At 37.1% G+C, this 27,613-nt stretch overlaps 1 protein-coding gene across 7 annotated transcripts in view; it reads left to right on the plus strand.

Annotated features, from left to right (window-relative positions):
* Window positions 1–27,613, plus strand: part of LOC114253999 — a 419,778-nt gene that overhangs the window by 229,297 nt on the left and 162,868 nt on the right. For 3 of the 7 annotated variants that reach the window (XR_004962849.1, XR_004962850.1, XR_004962848.1), the window contains exon 8: window positions 26,549–26,743. The exons of the other annotated variants lie outside the window; for them this stretch is intronic. The gene's annotated coding sequence lies outside the window, so the exon portion shown is untranslated. The remainder of the gene's footprint in view (window positions 1–26,548; window positions 26,744–27,613) is intronic. 7 annotated transcript variants of the gene reach the window in all.

Raw genomic sequence — 27,613 nt, forward strand, 5'->3', positions numbered from 1 at the left:
ATTCGGCTACGCAAAGGGAAATTATATTGTTTTTGCTAAATAAAAACATCTACTCGTATGTAATTTCTAAAATATCTATGCACATTTGCAAATGTTATTAATGTCATGCAAAATTAGAAATGCGAGAATGTTAAAATAACACGCGATTATCAAAAGAAAAAAAAAACAAATTGTTCATTTTCTAACAAAAATTATGCTTTTGCAATAATTGACGGAAAATTCTTGTTCTGAACGCATTTTGGCAATACACAACCCTTAATGTCGATTCGAGCGATTTGTCGAGAGAACGGAGAGTTATCTCGCAGTTTGTAACAGTCCTTAAACAATGACACGGCCGTGTTTAAATAATGATCGTTGCGTCGTGCGATCGAGGGCTATTCGTCGGTAGAGATCAGGTGTATCGAAGGCGAAATTACCCTTCGGAAATGGATTGGATCGAATTCCAGAGGGCCCGGGGGTCGATTAGGGTGAAGCCAAACGGGAGATGCGAGAGATTTCTCGAGCAAGTGGAGAGACGTCGCCCGTCTATCTCGATTTACCGGGCGTCTCTCTGTTGCTCCTCGGTCATTTTCCTCCATCTCCGTTGACGTTTTCTCCGGTGCGTTCGAGTAAGCACGTTCCACTTAACATTTCCATCGAATTCTTCCGCGCCATGAAGCACCATATGAGTGTTTTTCGTCGCGTTTACACGACTCCCTATTCTTTGATCGACTAGAGTCGATTGCTTCTTATAACGCACGGCGTCCCAAGCTTATTGCCGTTCCTTTCACCTACAGATTCTTTAGATAATTCAAGTTCTTTTTCTTGACGAAAATTCAATTAAGCATCTTATCGTTTTCGTAACGTTTCAGTCTAGTTACTATTTATTATTGAAATTTATGTATTTCTTACATATTTATAAATCAAACTTTTTTACTTACAAATTATCTAAATAATTAGATATAATGTGTACAAAGGTGAGGAATAATTTTTTAAATATATAAAATATTCAAAATTGGTAGAAGTTTTGAGCTTTACATATTTAAAAGTTTAAATATATATAAATACAGAAGTAAAAAAGTTTGAATATCTAAACAACTAAACCTAAATATCTAAAGCTCTAACAAGCCTAATGATTCAAAGACGATCGAAATACTTCTGAGTTGCTCCGTTCATGATCAAAGCGAATGCTAGCATTATCTTTCGAGACGTCAAAATCAGTCCTCGGTCCTTGTATTTGGGTTCTGTCGAGCGCTTCCTATCGAAATCAAGCGCTTGCCACGATCGAGTAGCGGCCTACCCGCAAGATGAAAGACGAGGGTGGGCCGGGGTTGGGTACGCTGACGCAAGGCGGAGAAGGGGGAAGAACGGAGCAGGTATAGGTAATGTACCAAAATTGCTTTACCGCCGGTCCATTTACGGAGATGAAAAGCACTCTCTGCCAAGTACACCGGTGGTCCCGTCCAAGGGCTCACGGCAGCCCAGAAGCGTCATGCACCCTTCCACCCTTACGACGTAGTCCCGGTAGGCGACAAGGGGAGAGGAGGGCGTAGCCCTCTCCATTTCAGTTTGCAACCAACCCTTTCACCAATTTGGCGACATTGCCCGGCGTATAACTTTTGGCATGGCACTACCGACTATGACGGCGGTGAAGCGACGTGTAATAGATTACACGTAAGTGGACTACTACACGAGTACACGTCGCGTAGTATGCGCTATCGTGGCCGAAGGAAATCACCATGTAATGTTGAAATTTGCGGCGAGCATGACGGAAGTAAGTTCTCACGTTTCCTACGCACTTCCTCGCGTTTGCGATGAATCTGCAATAATTAATGATTACGTTCACTTTGAAATATCTTGATTATAGATGAAGTTTTCTATGTTCTATATTCCTCAATTTTTTTATTACATTATTCCCTTTTAACAACAACAATACAATTTTTCTTCGTTCGAGCGGTACAGATAACTTATCTTAATGATATTGTTGCAAACGAATCAATTAAAAAATTACCTAAAATTAATTTTGTGTACATAAATATTCTTGCATAGCGCGGAATTAAGTGATGCATGTTGCACGCGAATAAAACCGTTGTTCGAAATTTTCGCACGAATTGCGCATTTCCATTAAACAGTCATCGCATCGGAAAGCAATCAGTTACTCGCAAGAGTCGGCATCCGATGGTTACGTTTAGATTATTGCGTCGCGACGTTGAGCCCCGGCATGTCGCACAAGGGCCGTTTGTCACACGACGAAGTCGTTACGGGGATGCGTCTACACCGGCTGCGTTCGTCGGTGGCGAAACGAGGGACAACTTTTGTGTGCAAACTCTGCGTCCCGAGATAGCACAGAGCGCCTTTGTCCTGAGACACGTGTAGAGTAACGGCATTGTCCTCCGCCGCTCCCTACCCTTCATCCCTTTCGCGCACTCGATAATGAAAATTGAAAGAATTGAGTCTTTTATCGCAAAAATTAAAGTTTAATCAAACGAACGAATTTGCGGATATTTTCCATTTTTTATTTAATTACACATTGATTGTACAACTTCGGTGCGTTGGTAGAACGCGACGGAAGCTCTTGTTAATTTTTTAATAATAATTTTATTTTTCGAGATTACACATTCAGGATACTTTAAATCGACATCTCAGCTACATTGAATTAAAATTAATTTTTTTCTAACACATGACATTTTCATTATATTTATTTTATTAAATATTTATAGTTTTATTTGTTCTGCGATTTTAATAATTAATATTTACGAATAAATTAAATTTTAAACTTACATTTAGTTAAGTTTTTTTTACTTTTATAAGCATAATTGCCGTTTCTGATTGCCTCAAAACGAAAGGTGCGTTCGATTGCTTTTCGTTAACGCAGCTTTAAATTTTACTAACTTGATTACGTTAAATTACATTTGTTGACTCTCAACTCGTGTCATAAAGCATTTTTATTTCGCATCCTTTTTATATGACACAGCGTACGCAATAATCGAATCATCCTAAATACGTCGGCATATTTAGTTATAATCGTATTGCGATTCGCAATCTACATGTTAAAAGCAGTTAATCGAGTCGTTTATTTCGAAAGTGGCGTTAGTCAAATTTTGAAACTAAATTTAAGCCGCGTTACGGCACAAAGTGATGTAATATACCTTTTTTCAATTCGATACTGAAAGTTTAAATTACATTACTTTGCCAATGATTGTTATCAATTATCTCGAAACACCACTGCAGACTGTAATATAATACATACTATAAAATAATTGATAATTGATAAATTCTTATGTCTTATATAATTTTTTGTTTTATGTACATACATACATTGTATACGTAAAATATCAAAGTAATTTTGAGTATATGATTGATGTAATGAATTAAATATGCATTTTGTATTATATATAATACATTAATAATCTTTAAATCTCCAAAATAAAGAGGTCAGACTATGAACTATATTTTAGAAAGATTTGTATACTTTCATTAAACGGTGGAATATAAATTTAATATCTACGCATCGTTCCCTACGCCGAGCATTTGACGGGAAGAAGCTCTTTCAAAAGGAGCACTTCGGGGGTGGCACTGAGAAGGTGCGAGGGTGCGAGAAAGTTTGTCCGAGCGCGCGGCAATGAATGGCTGTACAAACTCGCTGCGCCGTATCAACCCTTCGAGCGTGGGAGTAGGATAAACCTAATTTGAAGGGTCGCGCGATTCGTTTTTGAAAGCCCGGCACCCGGGCTTGCGGCCGACCGAAGCCGAATCCCTCAGGGCTGCTGGTGATGATGGTGACTCCGCAGCCAGCCGTGATTTTCGTTATCGAGGCTACCCTTGCGCGCAACCAAGACAACAGTGGCCCGACGTGACAATACCATCCCCGAGTGCATCCCTTCCGCCGTTGGACGCGTCGGTGCGACGTGACAAAAGCATCAAACCCTCTTTACGAAGTGCTAAAATATAAACTTTTACGTGGTACTTTCGCAGGATTAAACCAGTTTCCGAAGCTATTCATTTTGTTATCGGAATCGCCATTAGTATTATTATATTACACGTTTTAGGAACATGACTTTTTATTTGTTGATTAAAAATTGATTTTTCAATAACAGACTGAAATTATGATAAATCCCGTGAAATAATTTATATATTTGTTTTGCTGTGATTTAGGGATGATTGGCAAGGTTGATTTTACAGTTTTTGACTCTGCACGAGCGACCCACGACCAAGGTTTCCATTTTAAGGGTTTTCGACATTGTCATTCCGCATCTCCAAGCGATCGTGAAGATTCTTCGCTTACGCAGAATGCGATTCTTTCATCGTTCTCCGGGGACTGAACCTTTCTTCTAGGGTCTTCGTGGCTTAAGGGTAGTCATGATTTTGCACTTTCCCACGTACATCGAGGGTTGTAACCAATTCTTCTACTTACGTCTTTTTGGGGAACCGTACGCGTTTTGCATTCAGAATTTTTTCAGGATTTGTATTTTTACGAAATAATTCAAAGTCATGTTTTTATGACATTAACAGACGTTGTGAGAAAAAAGCGACACTTTTGACTTGACAGTGCTAATATTTTTTTCTCTTTTACTATCGATAAAATTTTAACTTTCTGTAACTCAATTGTTTCCAAATTTCTCTGACGTCAAGTTGACACTTAAAATATCAACCGTTAAAATATCAACGACGTTCTGTAGTATTGAAGCAGAAATTCGTTACTTAAATGTATAACATTTTCTCTCTATTTTTCGTACTTTTTTTTATACCTTTGTAGTGATGCGTAAAATCAGTTATATTAATGAGAAAAAGTTATTGAAACTTAGTTCTGTCGCAAATCAATTTTTTATTACTTCTTTCAACATTTTTCACCTTTCTTTATCCTTGTATCAAGAAAATGCCGAGTAAAGCAATTAAATCTCCTTTCTTCACCACAAAATAACAGTAGTTTTCAGATTACAAGAGGTGTAACAAAAGACAGTGAGATGGGGAGCTTCACCGTGATAGCTTTATTGCGTGATAGACGTTTAAAGATTAATTCGCGGTATTCTCATGGCAGTCGATGGTAGAAGAGGTCGAGAGAAAGGAACGAGGAAGGGAGGTAATCGGTCACGCAACTAGAGATCAGGACTCTCTCTCTCTCTCTCTCTCTCTTTCGCGCGCGCACGCTCGCCGGCGAGACGGAAATAAATGAACGGATACGAGAAAGGGGTTGAAAGGCGATCGAGATAGACGGGCGGGACTTGCGACGCACATTTGATGAAAAGGGTTTATGGCGCGGACAGAAATCCCGTAGACAATAGCCGAATTAATTCCTTAGGTCTAATCGGCCTATAATGATCCCGATCTCAGTCGTCCACTCGAGAGGGAATTAGCCGCAGTATTCCGAATTGCGGAGATCACTGGCGTTCGTCGCATAATTAAAGACAATTTGACTGATGATTTAAGGATCCTCAAATGCAAAGCGGAATCTTTTGTGATCCTTTGTCCGAAAATGACGCTATGATTTCATCTCCTAATTATTGTGTGTCCTAACTCAAGATTTAGATTATTATAATAGGTTATCTCAGATGCGTTGCAATTAGGATTAAGGTTAGGACTACAGTTAGACCGATTAGGAATTTTTTTACCTTTGATTACCAATGAAGATGTTCTCGTGATTTAATTTAATTTCTATGTTATGAAATCTTTATGTTTGTCGATGTAGAATTGGACGGACAAAATATGTTAAACAAGGATTCATTTTTTTTCTTATTTTTTAACATCTTCTAAATGATAAACGTTTTATATACGACTGTAACTGTATATTTCTTTAAAAATTATTCGACTATTTCTTAATTATATTGTTGCGTCGAGACTCTTTGTTTCACACACACACACACGCACTCTCGGAAAGGAAGCTAGACGAGATTTTGAAGGAACACCAACTTTATTTTAAAAAGTGGAAACAAATTTACAAAGGGTCCTCCATGGCAGGTGTTCGGCACAGAACTGACTATCATATTTTGTTTACAAATATACCCTGGCAACCGGCCGATCGATATTGTCGATCGGTCCTACAGCTGACTGACGGCGCGGATTGTATCGGGCTACGCGCGGCGCGCAACAATATAATGAAATATTCCTCTCTAATTACGTATAAAGAGATATTCGCACTACTTTAATCAATCAAACTATCAAAATAAAGTGTTATTATAACATTGGAATGTTTGCCTTACGAGCAGAATAGAAATATTGTATGTAAAATCAAAAACGGAGAGCGAGAAAAATGAAAAGAAAAGCGTAGATAAGAATTCCACGCAACTGTAGCGTTATCCGCCGATGTACTCGTCGGTTCGCTCGGTTCCCCAGGATCGTACGCGTACCCATCACTTCGCCGAGATGTTCTCGTGTCCTTTCACAGAAAGCAGGCTCATTTGGCTCGACGTTGCACGACCGGTGCGGACAGAATGTATGAAGGCAGGCGAGCCGGCCGCCACCACCTACCATCGCCTCGGCCGCGATAACCCACGGCGACAGGGCATGGCGATTAGTGTCCTAAGAGTTCTCCTTCTCTACCCGCCTCTTTTCCCACTTTCAAAGAAAGAAGGGAAGTTAATACGGATCCTCGAGTCCCGCGGTCCTATCTAGTCTTATCTCGTCTCTTATGGCCTGGTGCCCGTGGCCACGACGGGACGTATCATCTTACTCCGTGGCTCCGGGCAGAGGCCGGCTAAGGGAGCTTCAAGGGGAAAAATAATAACGGAGGTGAGAAGACAGCCAGTCTCCTCGCTACACCCGGTTACATAGAACCACACTCCGCCGGTAGACATTACAGTAATAATGCGCCGTCGCTTCGTACTGCTTCTCTGCAAAATTCTTGCATCTCTCTAGTCTACATTTCCATCGCATATTTCACGCTAAATGCTGCAAAAGTCGTTTGACACTCAGTTTTGCATTTGCTGTTATAAAACGGACTCGATTAATAATAATCAGGCGTAATAAAAATATTTACTAATACTTGTTTTATCTGTAACTGTTTATGTCAAACAGCGCTTATTTAAAACATCTCATTTTTCAGAATTTTCCTAGAGTTTTTCGCTATATTATGTTTTTTATAAATTAATAATCTTTGGAAAATATGGAAAAATTAATTTAGATTTAGAACACTATATTGAATTGACCATTTTAAATTTAAAAAAATTTCTAATGCAAAAGGTTAAAATCCTTACTGCTTTTTTCCTTTCTTTTTGTTAAAAAATTGCAATCGAAATTTTATTTAGAGAAGATATTCTATTAATTCAAGCTATTCCATAACAATTACATTGACCTTTCGTTCATACTATTAATTATCGAACACTCCGTTGGCTTGTTATTCGTGCAAATGGGCGTACATGTAATTATTCTTCTACTTGCCCACGCGCGTGAGTCTTAATATTACAAATGGCAGCCCGGATTAGCATCCTGAGCGCTGTTTCTTGGGCAGAAGAAATTGTAGCGTGCCGATCATCTGGCGTATAATACAGAAGCCTGCGACGTCGGTATTTTTTCGACGTCAGACCAAATTCGTCTACCGTAGGTCACACACGCGATCCACGAGAGATCTCGGCCGCAACATGGCCCGGTAAAGATTGTTATCTTCAGAGCCAATGGTTCGGCTAAGCAGCAGGTCCTTTGTGATCGAATAATAGGGCTTGGTGGATGATTATAGGCAATAGATTCATCGAGTAGCCACCTCGATTGCACTAGTTGCCTAAACGACGACTCTCATTACTCAATAAATGACCATTAGCCGTCTTGGTAATAAATTTGTCACCTGCACTTACAAAGAGTTTTCTGGTCACCTCGAATCGCGTAGTAGATTGCGTCTAATTTGGCTGGATCAATTGTATCATTATGTAATTATTATAATTATGCGAACAGCCTAGATTGATTATGAGCGAATATTAGAGATAAGCAACCAACCCTAAATATTTGCCTAATAATCATTAAATTATGCTTCCTATATAATATTTTATATATATATGGAAATTAATGAGCATAACCCCTAATTAAATATTTATAATATTACAATATACACTACTTTATATAAATTTGAATTAATAATCATAGTAATATGCATTACGCGACATTGGAAATGTCTGACGCATTCGAACGTAACACAATTAGAAAGTACAAAGTAGTGCATCTACTAAAATACTTTTTCACAGCAATGCGACAAATCTCGTCCACGCCGTTTACCTTTGCAGATGCTCCGCGCGTCAGTATTTTATTAACATAGTCACGAAGATGACCCAAGCAGTCCTGCGTTTCGTATTCACGAGCCGATACCGCACCATAATTTGCGGAAGCCGCACACGGCCGGAACGCAAAACCGTAATTGATAACCACGCGACTCGCAAGTAAACGATGAACCGAGTGCATCATCGAAGCGCAGGATTGTACCGGGAACCTCTGATGACGGCGAATCAAACGGCGCTCCGGGGCAACCGCAGTTCTGGACGTTTCCGTGATTGGCGCCGGGGCAAGTCGCGAGCGAGTGAGCGATCCGCGCTCGCCCGGGGATGATGGAATTTAATAAAGAGAGTGATTACGCCGGCCGCAAATCAGCATCGAAACGCATTGACGTGACGCTGATGAATCGCAGCCAAAGCCCCGCGGCACGGCCGCGAACAGCCGCTCTCCTCTCTCGCTCCCGCGGGGCTTCGGCCGGCAAGATAAACCAATTCAATTACGCGCCCCCGTGAAACGCATCCCGCGCGGGACTCGCGGCCCAACGCGGACGACGATAGCAGGCACAGAAATTAAATGAAATACTACAATGACCGTGCACGAGCTTCCGGGGGTCGTGTGTAATAATTATACCGCGCACGGTTATTATAAGCTGGTTATTATAAGCGATGCGTAGCGTGGACTTTCCGTTGCAATTTATGCGACGTGACGGTTTAAAATTGCGCGTCGGTTTGTGCGACATGTCATAAATGAGGGCGTTTCGCTGCACGCGTGTTACGCAGTTTGACCCGACTGCTTTTCGTCGATCCGAACGGCACGAGGGAAAAATGTTCAACCCTTTTGTTAGTTCCCATCTGTATCTGCAAATTACATAATTTTGGAATATTTGCTACGAATACATGCTTAATACTAGGAATTAAGACGTACAAGTAAAGTGTGCGTCTCGAATTATACATTGACATTAATATCGAAGGAAATTTCATCATTATTATTACAAGCTTCGAATGTCTGAACTTTGTAGGATATGAAGTATTTCGAATTCCTAAGATGTTACGACTTGAACAATCAAAAGTTTCACGGATCAAAAATTCAAATCTTTCTCTTGAACAATCATATCGCCTGTAACTCAGAGAAGATCTCGTGCGATAAAATTGAACACTTGTAAAATTCTGATCAAATAGAGATCGCTTTGTTCTATGCGAATCAAGCGCACCGCCAAGTGAGATCGATCGATCTGGTAGCGCGATCAACGAACAATGCAACGTGGCATCTGATAATGACGTCGGACACCCGACGAAGACAAAGAAGATCCAAGAAGAGCTTCCTCGCGGACCTCTTTCATCCTTCCCTCATAGGTGAAGGAGAAAGGCACTCGATGAAAAGAATAACGCAGATGAGTAGAACGATGAGGAGAGGCGTCGTCGCGCGTTATATCAACACGCATGCGAGACAACGATTAGCGGAACATTTAAGGGCTCACTGAATCACAAGAGTCTGAAACACGATCCAGATAAAATGAGAGTCTCGAAAAACTTGTATGAGAAAGAGCGGAGGTATTTGTTGCTGCTTCTTCTGCGGCATGAATATCCGGGAGACTGATTATCACGGAGAAAAGAGAAAAGGAGAAAGCAAATATTTATTAAAGAAGCGTCTTAAAAAAGCACTTAAAGATCTAAAGATATTGATTAACTATCGCAATTACTGCCGCTTTATTCATATAACAGTTGATGTTTATTTAGTAATTTTTTAAATATAAAATAAACATCCTTTTTAATCATTATTCAAGTAGAATCTTTAACATACATTAAATAAAAGCAACAAGCTCGAAAACTTATTTAAATACAATGAAAGAAATAAAAATATAAGATATGAATCTATTATTTTTCAGTTTTACTTCAATGTTTCGATTACTATCGTATTTATAATAATATTGTTTTCTTATTTATTTATAGTAGTTTTAGTGTAACATTAAAATATGTTAACTTATATAACGAACTCACATTTTTTATTTTGATACTACAATAGGAAAAAGCAGCAGTAATTGCAATTACTTTATTGTGATTAATTTTATTAACAATTACCTTATTGTAATTGATTTTATTAACGAGATCCAATGGTTGAAATCGAAAAAATTGAATGGACAGCGATAAACTGGGACACGAAAGAATTGCAAACATTACAAATGGCTGAATGCAAGATAAGACGCGGTTAATATCATGCACAAAATGAAAAATATCATTTTGCATCGCATTGTAAGGGAATAAAAGAATATAATGGAGAACGAAAAAGGACGTATCGGAACACAAAAGCAAGGAAAACAGAGATCACGGGAGTAGAAAGCGAGTACACGGCGTATTATATCGAATCGCGATTGTGTAGGTTCGCGTATTCTTATTTTTGCGTTCCCTTTTGCTCTCATATCACTGCGACTTATAGATTGAAAAAGTTCGTATCAAAGAGCGAACGCCACGGATACGAGGCGAAATACAGAGGACGAAGAGAGAATACACGGTGAATGATCAAACGGAGCACGTTTATATATTTCCGATATTCCTCGGATACTCAGTAGCTCGAGAAGTGATCTTGAAAGCGGCGCGATCCCTTCTAATTTGCGAGGTGCCGCTGTAACATACGGGCTTTCGCTACGTTGACTGCAACGGAATAACGAAAAAAAAAAAAAAAAAGATAATTATGGAGAGCAAAGGTTTAATTCGCTCGTTAACAATGTATTTTTATGCAATCTGGTACTATGTATTAATTAAACTCTCGTTTAATTAATATACATAGCGAATTCACGATTATAATACAATGTGTCGTCGATTTAATTAAATACTAAATACATAATTTCATCGATTAATTTTGCTTAACGCAACAAAATTACGAGGCGGCAAATTAAATTTGATTAAGCGCGAGAAGTTTTTTACACGCATCGTTTCGCGAGTAATCTCTTCGGATGTTCGTCAAGTCCGGCGAGCATCGCAAAAGCGGCCTCGGAAATATGCGCCTGTCTCATCATAAGTCTTGTAAAGCGCAGGAAGCCGAGGATCTCAATGCGACATGCTTGTTCGTGGGGCGGCAGATAATCGACTCGGATATTCTTCAGATCTTATTAAAACCCCGCAAGAAGGAGGCACATCTCCTTCCTCTCGGCTGCGTCGCTGCTTGAGTTGCCGAAAAAAAGAATATGCAAAACTATGGCTGACTTCATCGATCTACATACCGTATACTTTCCGTATACAGAATAAAATCATACATTTCATATAACTGCTATTTATGTTGCAATAAGGATTTTACAGGATATGGAACATTGATTTTCGATGAAAAGAAAAGCTGACGATATTTGGAATAGCCTTCTGTTATATATAGTCGTTTGCATCAAATGTTTCGAAAAAGACATCAATCAAAGAAATCTCTGTCTTTCGAATGTTTCTGAGAAAAACTCCTGTATCAGGAAGCGCGCAAATGTTTGTCGAAGACGAAACGGAAGACTCTCTCTCTTTCTCTCTCTTTCTCTTTCTTTCTCGCTTACCTGCGTTTAGCTGCGTTTTTATTTCTATTTACGTCGTGTTGTTGGCGAACGTGTAGTGCCTCGAGGAGATGCATTGTACAACTGCAGTTATTTCTTTCGAGAGAAAGTCGGGATAAGATAGGATACGGGATTTTCAGCGACGTGAGAGGGTGAAGGACGGGATAGAGTGAGAGGGTGGTTGCGCACGAGAAATGGAGATGCGAGCAAGAAGTGGGTCGCTGTAAACGCTTCTTTTATTTGAATCGGTATTCTTCTTGAACTGCATTTTTGTGCTGCGCCTCGCGTACTGCCGATGCGGAATTGTAGGTTCAATGCAAGAAGTTTCTCGAACAAGGCATTAATTTCGACGGTCATTTCTTTGTCGCTTTAACAGAATGTCGTTACCAAAACTCGTTGACCTCTTTCAGTACTTTACATATCTTTAATTCTAAATGAGAAATTTATTCATAAAGACATTAAATTATATTTTTTATTGATTTTATCATTAAAGCCTTACATTATTCTTAATTTTGTATATTTTTTTGAGTTAATTTTCATTACTTTTGCAAACATAAAAAATTTTTCAATGACTCTCTACACTTTAATTTTCACAAAAAGCACAATTATTACAGTTATTTATTATTTTAAAAAAGTTTTATATAAATTATAATTGCAGTGTGTTTTGGGTTTTTCAAAGAAAATAAATTGTAGGCCAAAATTACTGTATCGTGTATACAAAGAGTTACAATTAATTAAAAAACGTATATTATCATTATTATTACAAGCGTTTGCGCTTGTCATAATAACGAAAACTTATGAATTATTGTAAAAAATAATTTTGTACGTACATGTGATGAACTTATCGTTTTTTTTTCAATTATAAAAGGCCACCGTTTGTGATAAAATAGATCAAATCGAAATGTGCTTGATTTAAGATAACGAAAACTTTAACGGGTTAATGGTTTGTTGCATTTTCCCGAAGTTAAGACTATCCAACGAAGAACTTCGTTAAATCGGCTCGATCGGCGATAGGAAAATCGTGGGCGCGGGAATTGATCAGAACGATCGACATCACATATGAATGTTCAAGGTGGGAGGATGCAACTTGCGCTATCTCAAGAAGCCGCGAGCATGCACATTTGGCACGTAGCCGATGTTTATCACCGGCGGATACGAAACCGCCGCGCAGAAAGAAACGCGCGTTCGTTCCGGAAGGGATCTGATGCAACGGGATGAGGAGGGAGGAAGACAGAAAGAGAGAGCTGCGTCTTCCGGAGGAGAAGCGCATCGCCGGAGAAGTAATGGACCGGTCGAAATCGTATGCACCGCGCTCGACCGACTCGTTTTCGCCGCACGTGAGTGCAGTCCGAGTCGCGAATGACATCCCGGTAATTCATGCTCTTTCCCAACCTCCCTCGTTCCCATCCCCGAATCGCCGATAATATCGATCCCCCGAAAGCACATTGCGTCTCACTCTAGCGAGATTTAGTGCGCCCCGCCCAGTGCATCTAACATATAGAGGGTTACGGATGTATGCGCCTAAATTGAACCACCTAAGAAAAAGTGCTCGTTTTATGTAACGGGGCTTATCTAAAAAGGGAAATGCGTTGAAAAAAAAAAAAAGATTGGAGAATAGATAGGAAGTATTGAAAGCAGAGACGGGTTTAATTTGAAATATTTTATCCGAAGTAATCGCCGTGCAAAGAAAAGGGGTGGAAGGAAATTGATATCGATGAATATTCGCGGAATAATTGTCTAACTCGATATTTCCAATGTATTTATTTTACTTTGAGTTCTTGTATCGCAAAATATTTATACTTGGGATGTCTCTAATGTTGATATAATTCATTAATCGAGGTGATTATTTTCAATTTTAATATTGCACGTCTTCGAGTTGAAATTTTTTTTATTCGCATAAGTGTAATTGTGTGAAAAAGCAACCTTGCCTCCATTACGTTTATTAAATAATGTAACATTCTTATAACGCCATAAATTTCTTGAAATTTGCGCTTAAATAGCGCTAAATGGTAACTGCCGGAGCGTGATAACGTTCTCAGTAAATTGACTTTAAATCATCGAAAGAAGCGCGCTTCATTAGCGGAAGAACCGGCAGCGCCGGAAGAGAATTATCTCTGAGTGGGTTAAAGTCGTTTGCGTAGAACGATCGAGCTCGTGAATTCCTTGCCCTTAGATGCTTTGTACGAGTCCCTAGTATGTGGCATCTATCTTAGTAGTTGCAATCTATGAGGCCTCTCATGTGAAGTGCATTTCATTGCGCGTTATATTTCGCGCAAAAGTCGCGAGAGTGCAATTTCTCACTCGAACTTGAAGTTTGTTATTTAACATTAAGTTTTTGAAGATTTCGCGTCGTAATTTTCTTGTGAATTCTAACAATACTAACTTCAGAACAACACCAACAATACTAAAGAAACTTTATACATGTAATGTTCAGAAAACATAAAATACACGTACAAAGTGAAAAGAGTGTAATAAAATATTGATATAAAAAAAATTTTTGTAATATATTTTTGCACGCACATTTGTACGTTTCTCATCGAATGGCTAACTGTTAAAAAATTATCGCGGTGTTATTGCAAATGCAAATTCGCGCCCGTGCGCATAAAAATGAGTACATTTAATTTATTATATGATGAAGTGTTGTGTTGTGCACGCACACGCGCGCGATAACTGATACCTCGAAAGCGATTCGTCGTAAGACTCATCGTTTTTAAGCCATGTATCAAAGACAATATAACTGGTCCTTTAAAATGGAATTTTAAATGCGGCACATATACATCCGCCGCGTTTAAATGGAATTTAAAAGGGATTTAAAAGCGTCATGTATTTATGGATCCGTTTCCACGTGCGCTCACGGGATCGCGCGTCGTCACTACATTCGGTGCAGCCACGCGCCACGCCAGTGCATTACCATTGTCGGCCCGTTGAGAATTGCATTTGTAAAATTTCCCGAGCAAGAGCAGAGTTCCTTCCTGCGGAAGGAATCGTTACAGAATACATTCAGCATATTCATGATTCATCGAAGCACGAAAAATGCTTCTCGACGAGACTGAAAGTAATTAACGTTGAAACTGCTCGTAATCAAAATTATCTTTTACAACTTTGAAAAATTTATTGAGCAATACTTTGTTAATGTTAACCAATATGTAATGCTTCAGTCTTTATTATATTTCTACACATTTAAAAGTGTTATTAACCTGTATGTAGTATATAGTAGAAATAAATTGAACGTTTCCAACGTCAAGTAATGAAGATCAAGTAAAAAAGAACAGAAGCAGTCGTCTTTTCAAAATTACAGTGATTTACCGTAATTTACTGAATAAGTTACCGTTAGGTGAAGTAATTTTCATCTCTAGTTTCAATTAAAGAATAATAATGGTTTAACGTATCAAAAAGTAGCTCTTCCAAATTTTGTTTAATTTTTTGCATCGCGCGATGCACTTGGGAACGGCGTAAGTGAGAACGTCAACGGAAAAGTGGGACAGAAGCATTGGCTCGTTTTTATTTCAGTTATGCAGCCGGCGGCGAGCGATTCGGTAAACGAGGAAACTTTTTATTTCACTCTGAACGCGACGATAGACGGTGTCGATCGCCCGGGATACTCTGGGCGTTATTTTCTCATCTCGCCGAGCACGAGTCTCGCGGTGGGCGAGTCAGCGATTCGTTTCCCCGAGGCGCGTGTGTCCACCTGCGATAACTGCATCGACGTGTCGAACTCAAAGAGAGCTTTTTCAGAACGAAAGGCGACGCTGAAAGTATTATTGGAGAAGTTCGAGGAACGCAACGCGGCGGCGATTTCTTATCCGACCAGACGATATGAGGTCGGACGTTTTCGGAAACAAAAAAGCGACTTCCTACCCTCTCATCGTGTTCCCGAACATCGTCTTTCGAACAGTGCATTTATTTGACATTTTTACCGAGACCCGAAGTGAGACTGCGAGACGAGTTTTCTGTTTCTACGACTGGAAATTACACGCCAAGTGCCGCCGCCGGTATTGAGAACGTAGCGGAGTGTAATCAAAGAGCCGGCTGCCCGGAGCTATTTTATATTGCCCTACTAGCTGTGGAAATATGAAGCTTAGAATTGTAAATAGAGAGATTCTTGATTTCACAGAAATCAGCGTAAACCTTTTAGATTTATTGCATTACTGTGTGCGAGAGACAAAGGCAGACTGGAGTGAAATGAAAGGTGTCTTCTCGGACGATCGAAGGGAGGGCAAGTGTTGCTTCCGGGCACGGCGTTCGGTTAAACGCGCGTAACACTTAATCAAAGCACACGGGGCGCGTCCACCTCCTCCGGGATTGAGATACGTGACGATCACTTCGGCTGTCTGCTTCTCCTCTCCTCCGGGACGCGGGACGAGAGGGCGGATATCCCGTACCGCGGAGGGTCGGAAGGGGCTAGAACAGGGCAAGGGAAACGGCGGGAGAGAGAAAGAGGGACTTCGTAGCCGGCAGTGACGCATAAATCTGCCGCACGATGTGTTCGGTTACGCGCGCGCATTTAATTGCAGTGCAGTTGCAAGCGGCTGAACCGCCTCGCTGCGCTCGTAGTCGCTGCGACGTCTTCCCTCCCGCGAGACGCGGATATTCTAAATATAAAAAAAGCGAGGGAGCCCGGCGTGCGATCCGATCGAAACTAATAGCGCCCCCGTTTTACGATGGCGAGCTGCGCCATCGAAATCGACGTTACAGTCCGGAGGCGTCGATGAGGGCAGACGAAGATTTCATAATTAGCGGCGATTTATCAGTGCCAACCTATCGTTCGACCCGATCGTACGGCACATTTGTTTTTAAGCGAATACCTTCGAAGAGTATCTCTTGAGAGAATGGTTTGTAATCTAATGCTTTTAAAAGATTTCTAAAGTTGTTTACTCTATGGTAGTAATTTTTTAAGAAAATGTTATTCTTTATCGAGAGGGAGAGATGCATTTTGGATATTTCGTTTCCGGCACAATTTTATTTATTGATACAAGAACTTAATGTGTGTTATTTTATTGCGGCTTGCGAGAATTTGCGATGTATCAATTTCTCTCGTGAAAAATCATTAATTATAATTAATAATTAATAATTATTATGTAGGAAGATTATTGTAGCTTAAATATTGTTATTCTTACGTCCGTCAGCGTTAACTTGCGGGAAGACAGTATGGCATATTATATGGATATATTCGTATATCAGCATTTTATGTTAAAATTATTTTATTATAAGAAAATCACACTGGGAGGAATTATTTATTATTTTTTACTCATCATACAATTTCTTATATATTCTATTACCTTTCAAAAGATTATATATATTCTACATAAATGATCTAAATATTATATTATCTGGATAAGAAATAAATGTTTGTGATATCTCAGGACATCTCAATTACATAGAAAGCTTTACAGAACTTAAAATAATTAATTTTATGAAATTATTTGTAATATCTGAGATGATTGATTGAACTGTATTTTCCAATGGCAATTAATAATGCGTCATTAGAATCCAACCAAATTTCTTCAATTAAAAATAATGTTGAGGTCTATTCTCGGTCTTTCTCGCCTTCAAAGAGAACCTTTTGCGTTCTCGAGGAAACATGATTCTTGTCTATCCCGCTCGGACCCAAGGATAGATCGTCCGTGGAGATTGTCGGCAGCGCAATTTGTTTCAGTGCCTAATACGAATGTTCCCTTTCGAGACGGCGGCTACCTGGAATATCCGTTTAATAGACAGGCAAATTTGGTGTCCCACAAATACAATTTTGTACTACGGAATTTAGTAATATACTTCAAAACAGAGTAACATTTAATTTAACATAATTTTAATATAATGAATTTTTTAATATAATAAAAACTTACATTTATGTCTCTGTTATATGTAATTAGTGAAATAAGTAACATTTATTTTGATATTGTTTGCAAATTTTTTGTTTTTTTAAATAAAAAAGAAGAAAGTTATATTGTTAAATTTTTTTTATATAATATTTTTGAGTTTATTAATTTCTGATAAAAATGAAAAATTATTTGATAATATTTTTATTCATTATAGCAAGCTGACAGGATTAATTTAAAAAATTAAAATTTAACGGAGATTTATCGAGATGGACACGTGAGAAAATATAAAAAATGAAAGTTAATTTGAAGTGGCGATTATGCGCGAGTAGAGTGAGAATTTAACTCTGTACGACCCGTCTCCTCCTCTCATAATTTTGGGGTAAGATATCCATGCTCGTGTAAGGGCACTTTTATCAGCTTTGTCGAACCGCCTTCTTCATCTTTGTTTAAGTGTGCTTTTCAGTCTCAAGAAGCGCGTTACAAAATTGTAATTAAATCAGTACCCGTGAAAGCTTACATCTACTGCTTGTAATATTATAGGATTTATATGAACAAGTTGTATTACCAAGCGTAATGATTCTTTCATGAATTTTTAATCAACTTGTTGACGATATAAAGACTATTAATATTCCTTTGTTATATAGAAAAAAACGCTAATGCGATTTATCTAAAATATTTTAATATAATAATAAATTATTGACCTTTTTCGATTTTTTAAATAATAAATTTTAAGGAAAGCCATTATTTATTAATATTCGGAATTAAATAATTCATTACATATAAAATGATATATTTAAATTGCAAATAAGATTTTCTAAACCATTTCTTTGATAATTACTAAATAAATATATTACAACATACATCTAAAAATTATTAAAAGTAGAATATATTTTAGCAAAGACTCGAGAGCTATTTTATAATATTTTGTTTTTCATATTTCTTAAAGAGAGATATAACCCTTGCTCTTTTACGACCCTAAGTAGAGACTGGTTCATCCTTAAACATTATCGTAAACCTTACGTTCACGTAGAACGAATAAAGCTCGCGCGAGAGGACAAGGTAATTAGGCAGAATTTATTTAGTGTGGCCGAGCACACACGGGATTTAAGATTATTGTGAGGATGCGCTACTCGGATGAAAAAAAAAGATCGCTTTCGTGCATTGCATAAAGACGCGCGCAAAAATTACCTTATCTCGGAGTTGTGTTACATTCATGTACTCGCGCACTCATGATTAATTGAGGGAACTATGTAATTCTTGTTTTTGATCACACAACACACAACACATTATGTGCATTGCACATCATAAAACTATTTAAAAAATCAAGCATATTCGACAGAAAGATACATGTTTTATTGATATAGCATAATATAATATTAAATAAATTCAAAATTTTGATAAAATTACAAGGTAGAAGTAGAAAACATTGGAATTTGTCGACGTAAATTATTTTGTAAATGATATTAGCATGCGAAATATGTATAAAATACTGTCAAAACAATATTTTTATAACATACTAGCTATGCCCTGCCACGCGTTGCTGTGGCTCTCTATTCTTATGCTACGTTTTTTTTCAAATTTTCTTTGCTTTCGTTGTTTAACTTTCAAGAGCCTTGTTTTACTGTTGCTCTTTTTATTTTATTTTTGAATAAGCATTTATCTATCTTTAATAAATCTAATATTCATTTATTCACGTACTTTTAACTTTTTTTTCTAAAAGCTGCCATGGATTTAGAAATCCATTCAAAAGACTGTTTTAAATAAGTTCCTTTTTTTCAATAAAATAACAGCCATCTTTATTTTTCTTATTACCTTAATTTAAACAAAATAGAAACATTCTTTGCCTCTCCCGGTCTCCCGGTCTCTATCTGTCTCTCCCGGTCTCTCCCCGTCTCTCCCCGTCTCTCCCAGTCTCTACCTGTCTCTCGCGGTCTCTCCCGGTCTGTCCCCGTCTCTCCCGGTCTCTCCCGGTCTCTCCCGATCTCTCCCCGTTTCTCCCCGTTTCTCCCCATCTCTACCCGTCTCTCCCCGTCTCTCCCGGTCTCTCCCGGTCTCTCCCCGTCTCTCCCGGTCTCTCCCGGTCTCTCCCGGTCTCTCCCCGTCTCTCCCCATCTCTACCCGTCTCTCCCCGTCTCTCCCGGTCTCTCCCCGTCTCTCCCCGTCTCTCCCGGTCTGTACTTGCCTCTCCCGGTCTCTCCCCGTCTCTCCCGGTCTCTCCCGGTCTCTCCCGGTCTGTCCTCGTCTCTCCCGGTCTCTACCCACAATATTTTTATAACATATTAAAGAATAGAAATTATAAGAAACAAGGCTTAGAGAAAAAAATGATATAAATCGTATATGTTTGAAAAGTGAATTAATGATTTCACACACACACATTTTATCATCTTTATTATTTATACAATATTTTATAATTATAATAAGAAATATTAATACGGAAAAGTATAGTGAAGAAATATAAACACAGAAGACAAAATGGAAACGTAGATAAGAGAATAGAGAAGTAAACTTGAGAAAATAAGTAAACGATGAGAAAAAGAACTAGCAAGTAGTACGCGAATAGAAGAGTGGAAAAATACCGGAATCGTGTCTGGACGTCCCGAAGCGTATCAGCAAAATTGTTTCGGATATTTTCACTGTGTCGGCTAAATTATCTAGCTACCGAGCTGTCTCTCTGACCCCTCGAGACTTACAAGCCTTTTCGTTTGAATTTACACGTCGTTTTAAATTGACGCATCGCTTCGCATCGCGCGTATGATGAAGGTGCAAAGCGCGCAGCGTGCTTAATGCACCACATAATGCACTTTCAGCAGTTGTAAAAGCGCTACCTTCGATACCATAATTTCGTCTCTTGATTCCAAAAATATTCGTCTTCTCTTGGTTATAGCGAAACCTGCATCTTATGCCCGTGATATTACGCAAGATAATTCCGAAAACTATCTTGTGTAAATTCTTCGATCAATATTGTGCAAAGCCAAAATTTCCTCCTTGATAAAATTGATCTGAAATTAAATGAAGAGTAATCGATTAATACTTATTCGATTGAAAATAATTACGTTAATAACAGTTTATCTTTAATTGGTTATAATTTTAAAAGTATTTATGGAAATTTTTATAAAGTAATGGATTTTTAGCTCCATTCGAGTCTCTGAATAACTAGATTCGCGAGAGCTAGATAGTCGAGTTCTCTCATTAAATTGTTATATTTTCACACCTTCAGATCAGGCAAATATTACGACATGTCTGATGAATCGGGTTATGTATTTTCTCGCTCAATATCTGATCGGACGCAATGACCATTTCGAGGCAGAATATTTAAGCCTTCTGTTTGCATACATTTCCCACGGTCGATGTGGTTCATATGTTCGCTCGATCGCCACTCATGATTTTGTTTGAGCCTTCCGTGGAGACGGAAAATGCACGGCGATATTAATTGATTCCCGGGGCACGCTCGAACTCGTCAATAAATTAATAACGCGGCCGCCCCATTGTTTACACGCGTCGCTTACAAATGACGCCAATAATGATCGACGCAACTAATACACGATGAACTTTTATGCTGTAGATTTTATCGTCAAGCATCGTAACTAAAATTTGGTGTATTATATGATTTACTAAGTTGTACTAGCAGTATCTAACTTTATACTGCAAAAATTAGAGAGATTATAATATTTTATTCAATGCTAATAAAATAAATTAATAATAATGTAAAGTGTAAAAATAAATTCATATATAAGTGACTAATTATAATCTTCAACCAGTTATTGTAAGACAATTGTAAGCATGTTTCGCCAATTCCAGTACAGGTCATACATTTTAATCGTGACACATGCTGATTGACTGCTGAAATGTCTAACAAAGCTTAATAGAGAATCATCAAATTGATCGATAGAGAGAAGCATTAAATAGACGATTAAAAGGAAAAAGAAAAATTCTCATCGAAACCTGCCATTCCTTTCCTGTCAAGATCCATTATCGAAAGTTCCGATTTATCGGCTGCAGAAAATAATTGATAAACTGCATCGCGTCTGCGATGCGGCGAGTGAATCACCCGAGCAGTTAATCAATCACAATATTTCGACACCGCAAAAGCGCTGCTTCGTGCATCTACCTTGCGTTGATTTACATTTAGTCATTTTTTCTGTTGATGTATCTAGAACGCGGGGAATTTAATTAACTAGAGATTCTAATATGATCCATCTTTCTCATTTATAACTTCCATAATTTATCTTTCTTTTGGCATTACAATCTTTATTCATACTATATATTACATTATACCTGGATAAGTTTATCTCTCTCTTTTTTAAAATTACACAATCAAATTTATGCATACATATATTTAAAAGTTCAGTATATTATTATAATTTTGAAATATACAATATTCTAAAATCTGAAATATACAGAGATTCTATTCTATTCCTTCAAATATCTTTCTCGAGAGTGACTTGTGTTCTAAGATTGTTAAAATATGTAAGAGAACATAGCTACGGTACATAAAGAATCGATTTTTTTCAAGAATTAAAAAAAAAATAGAAATAACCTATCTTTTTGAGATAAATATTGAATGAAATGCCTGACTACTGTTGAGAATTCACCGGTCATCGGATCGGCCAGTTTTATTGAAGAGAGTATTGTTTGCTTTCGTAATAAATGAGCTTCGCGAAGAAGCAGCAGTGCTTTCTCAGGATAAACTCGTCAATTCGCGTTCCATCGGGCAATAAGTTTCTTCCGTGGGCGCGAGTTTTATTATCTGTCGGCACGAGCGTGAGTGCGAGTCCGGGTAGCTTCATTAAATATCGATTCCCGCGAGCGCGAGTATCGCGTCTTCCTTATCAGAATCGGTACAATAAAATATACGCTCGTACACGTGTACGTCTCGCTGAATCGCATGAATTATGCGCGTAACGCGTGCTGCCAATGCCACACCTCTCGTACTTGGCGTCCTATCCGGCGCGAACATCGCTTTATCACCGCGCGAAAATCACTCTGCATGTTTCAGTGCCACGTACAATGTCGAAAACACAGTTTTCGGAATGAAGTAGTTAAAAATTCGTGCGGTTGCTCCAGATTCTCTCTGTGCTGGAACAAAGATGTCGTACCGGATTGTGTGCGGGAAAAGAAAAGGATTGTATGTTCTCAGTCGAAAAGCTGCATGTGACACAAAATAATTTTAATATTGATAAAGAAAAGCGATTTCCTTTATTCTCGCTGTATAACTTTTTTAAATTTCTGATTTTGGGAGTGATATTACGAATAGCCCAGTTTGTCTGTGTTTTTCGCATGCAAATAACATTACTTTAGAAAGCGTCCACAGATCCACGCGATTCAAACGATCATTCTTTGCAGGGGGTGGCTTCTGTTTTTTTTTCCATACAATCATCCGTCCAACCTTTCACCCTTTATAATGTACGTGTTAAGCGCACGAGTTGCGTTTCGCAGAGCGCGTGCGGCAGCTCGTTCTGCGGGACATAAATAATCTGGGAACATGAATATCGTAGGGCCAGCCACCCCCGCAGGGTCACTCCGAGCATTTTCTATTCCTTTTTTTTCTGCTCGGCTACTCCCGCGTGCGTGCGTGTTTTCTCGGTAATTAGGAAATTTCTCTCCTCCTCGCTTTCTTCTATGTCTGATTCTTTTTTAATTTGTACCCCGTTCGCACTCGCTCGCAAATTTCGTTCTAATTTGTTCACGCAGCCAATCTACCTTTTTTCCCTGTGGAAGAAAACCAAGTGTGTTGAATGGAGATTACCACGATTTAAGGATTTTGAAAATTTTGTTCGAATTTTCATTGCTTAAAACGTAAGAAAAACTATTATTATTCAGACAAGAATTTTTCATTGTATTTGTGTTCCTGATGTAAGAAATATTATTCCCAATTATTCCCGTTTTTATTTAGTTGCATTTTTATTTATCTATTACCTACAAATTTTGCTTTAATTTGATCACTTTGAGAATAGTTTCATATATCGAAAGATTAATCAGATGTCTAATCAGATTGGCCATATACAATGAGGAAAAAAAGTTTAATATTCAGAAGCAAATATATGTTACTTGTAACGTTTTATTTGACATTTATTAATTATAAAAAGAGTTAATTATGATATCAGAATTTCTGTGAAATGTATATCAGCTTTCTTATTTGCTAAAATAAGGAAATAGGAATAAAATTTTATTTCGCCGTATTTAAAGAAAGATTTATTTTAGTGAAAGAAATTTATATCCCTCAAATAAATTTTGAAGTACTTTTTTCTTAATGTGCATGATTAATCTTGTTTCTTTAAATAAAATTGTCTTCTAAACTGCATGTAACTTTTCTACATTGAACATAGATTACCACATACAAATTATACAATTAATTTAAGCATCGCTTAAAAAAAGTAGTAGTGCAAAAATAATATAAATTTTTACAGAACGATACACACACACACACACATACATATTTGCGTGAATCTCGGAGCGAGACAAAAAATTTTAACAGACTTACCAATCCGCCCTAGGATACTCGATACTCCTCGAGGATGAGGAGCGAGCAAATCCTTCCACGAAATTGTCGCTTCAGCATTTTTGCAGGATAGAGACAAAGGTATCCTTTAGAGAGAGGAAACACACGAGCTATGCGCGCAAGCGTGTGTATATGTAGTGTATAAGCGTCGGCAGATAATCGTGCCGCAGAATCGCGGATCTGGTGCCATAGTAGCAGCCCGTGCCGCGTACGTGCACGCGTATGCGTGCCGGCCGCGAGATTCCTGTTCCGTGGAAGTAGCTGCATCCGCAGTTAAGATCTCATGGTATCAAGTTTCCCCGATTCGTATCGTCGACCAGTCTCTGCTCCGTCTCGTCGTCATCTTCGCCGCGATTGTAGTCGGACATGTTAGAAGTATTTTGCCATAGTTTCCAACAGACAATAATACAAAAAAATAATATTACGTCAAAAGTATAATTTTTAAGTTTCTATCTAATGTAAAATCAACAATAATTATTTGCATTTTGAACATATTAATATTTCTTGCACGGTTTGCGATAAAGTTCAAACTTTCAAAAAAATATTAAAAAATTCTTTTGCTATTACCGTCTACTTGAAAGAATCAATTTTATTGATAAATTTGTTTTACAGAAGTAATTCTTATAGATTAAAGCCATGCATGTAAAACATAAAATGATACAATAAAGAAAAAAATTATTTAACTTTTTTTTTTTATAGAAACATTTGCAACAAGATAAAAGGAATAGAATATACTGTTTTATACTTTTATGTAATCTATGTTATGTTCTTTTTTATATAATAGATTACTGGGAAACTGTATTGCTTTTTTTATAAATTTTATTTTAGATGGATGACTTAAAACTTAATTTGCAATCTGAGCTTCTATTGTCCGAGAAATATTAAAATAAAATTAGTTACGTGCATGTTATCGTGATATAATTTTAAGAATAAATATAATAGATTAACTGTACCGAAATACATTCTAAACCACATGGCTTGACGTTCTTTAAATAAATCGCGACCGATTAGAAAATATTTTGTGGTTGGGAAACATTTGCAGCGAAAATGGTTTGCAGAGCATCATACGGAGAACCGGCTCTAATGATGTTTAATAAACGGGAAATAAAGTGACATCTCCGCTTACCCGTAGATCACCGAGACTGCATTGCGGTGTTAGAATTCCATGGCGCGGAAATTGTCGAAATTTATTAAAACTTCACTACCGGCCGCGCAACCAACTGGATTTTACATGCAATCCGACTGCATGCTCAGTATGACATTTCAAAATATCTGCGTAGAGATCCCGAATTTTTTATGGGCACACAAATCCTATCAAATCTTGTTAACGAGCGTTGGATGAAGAGATTATTTTTCATTGACTTATTAAAAGGTTACACCTAGATAGGTAAAAATATCGAAAAAAAAGAGAAAAAATCATGAATTATATAATACAATTAATGATTCAATGTAAATATGAAAAGAATTGTCATTGATAATTTTATCTAAATCTTTAAAAGTGCTTTTTCTAAAATAATTTTTAGAAAATGGTAACTGATACATTCTGAAACTAATTGATCGATTAAAATAAAATTTTATACAGATATTTTATAAATTTGAAAAGTAAGATTCTTTATTAAAAATTTCTACATCTATATTACTCATACTACTATTTTGCAGAAAATCGTTATTTTTAAAATTATTTATATATAAACAAATTTTTAAAATTTTTTTAAAAGGAATATTTTGATTTTTTGTTTCAGATAATAAACAACAATGTTATACTTTATCGTAGAAACTATTTTAGAAAAACTAGTACCATGTTTTCAATTAAAAAAATTTTAATAATAAAAATGATAAATAAAAGATAGATAACAAAATTTATAAATAAAAATGTATATTTTTAAATATACAATAATTTTTAATTAAAATTAATTTTTTGAAAGAAAAATTTTTCAAGGTTTATTCTAATTTTTCCTATCCTAAGTTTGTATCTCCTTAATGAGAAATGAAAGTGAATGAAACGCATTGTGCGTTTTATTAGTTATATAATATGCTTTTCTATTATTAATTAAATTTTTATATTACTCTACGTCATTCTTTCTACAATTTTTTCAAATTTTCGTTTAAATTTTGTAGTACTCATAAAAGATACAAAAAAGTTCAGTTTCTTCTCTTGAAGAAATGCGCATCTTTAACAAAGTCTTTTTTTTAATGAGAACACAAAAGCAAATCTTACCGTACGATTCGCGAAATCAAAAATCTCCATGCAACATGACAAATATTCCAACACTGATCAACAGTTAAGCTAGAATTAATCTTAGCATTTTGCTTAATTCGCAGAACTTAAGGATCTGTCTATATACTGATGACGAGTTTGTCAGCAATTTCGTGATAGCTCTTTTTTCCATCTTGCGGCGTTATGTAATGGGTACTAGCACAGGTAGCTGAGATGATCTATTACCGTGAAAATGGGTCAATTAGGCGGCCTATCCTCAGGCCACGGTGCTCGTTCCCGAATTTCGAGGTAATTCTGTTTGCCCGTTTTAATTACAGAACCCAACCTCCACACCGGCAACAAGGCGGGATGAAAGTGACACGTTCCGGCCGGACATTTCGCTGCGAGTCATTTTCACGACAATACGACTGGTCTTCTAACGATCGCGGAATTAATTAGTCCCGTCTACATGAAGCAGAAGTTTCGCTTTAGTTAGAATAAACGTAACAAGAAAATTTTTCTCCAGCAGACTGGTATGTTTCTCCTTGGTTTTTCAACACATTAAAAAATATTATTATATATAGACAATTTTATTTTGCACTCTTTATTCCTTAAAATTATAAAAATCAATGTAAAGAAAAAACTCTTTGGATTTTTTTCTTCACATTCATTTTTATAATTGTTTTTGTCGTTTCAACATTTTCAATTTTGGAACAACAGAGAAAATAGCAAAAATTGTTTTATATATCGATTTATGTATATACTTATTGATTGATAAATACTTTATTTATCTTTCTTATTTGAATGATTTCTATATGTATTACAAATTGTGATAAATTAATCACATTAACAAATAAAAAATCTTAAGATAAAGAGATTATTAAGTTAATATTATATATATATATATATATATATGTATGTATGTATAATATACATATGTATCTACTATATAATATTTTTAACTATGTATATTATACTTAAATACATTTACATATAATTTTTTAAATAATACTGCAATTAAATTAAAAGCATATACTCTCAATTGTAAACTGAGCTGTAAATATTCTTGATTACATTAACTTCTCGTTTCTTAATAGCATAATTTTATAATGGATATGATGAACAACAATACATGTGCATAAAATATAAGTACTCGCTTAAGATATGCAATTTAATTGCATATGTATATTTGTTTATCTTTGTAAATCACATGAAGTTGACTATGTAATTAAGATACTTATTTTGCGTAATTTTCGCATCTCTTGTAACTTTCTCTTCTATAGAGCTTTGGATTAAGTTAAAATTTCATCGAAGCTGTATGCGTGCAGAATTTTCTTTGTAGCACGTATGAGGAAATACTTTGATGGCCAAGTAATAGGGCGCCGACGAGATGAGAATATCGT

This window comes from Monomorium pharaonis, chromosome 4 (assembly GCF_013373865.1).
Source record: "Monomorium pharaonis isolate MP-MQ-018 chromosome 4, ASM1337386v2, whole genome shotgun sequence".
Classification (NCBI taxonomy): Eukaryota; Metazoa; Arthropoda; class Insecta; order Hymenoptera; family Formicidae; genus Monomorium; species Monomorium pharaonis.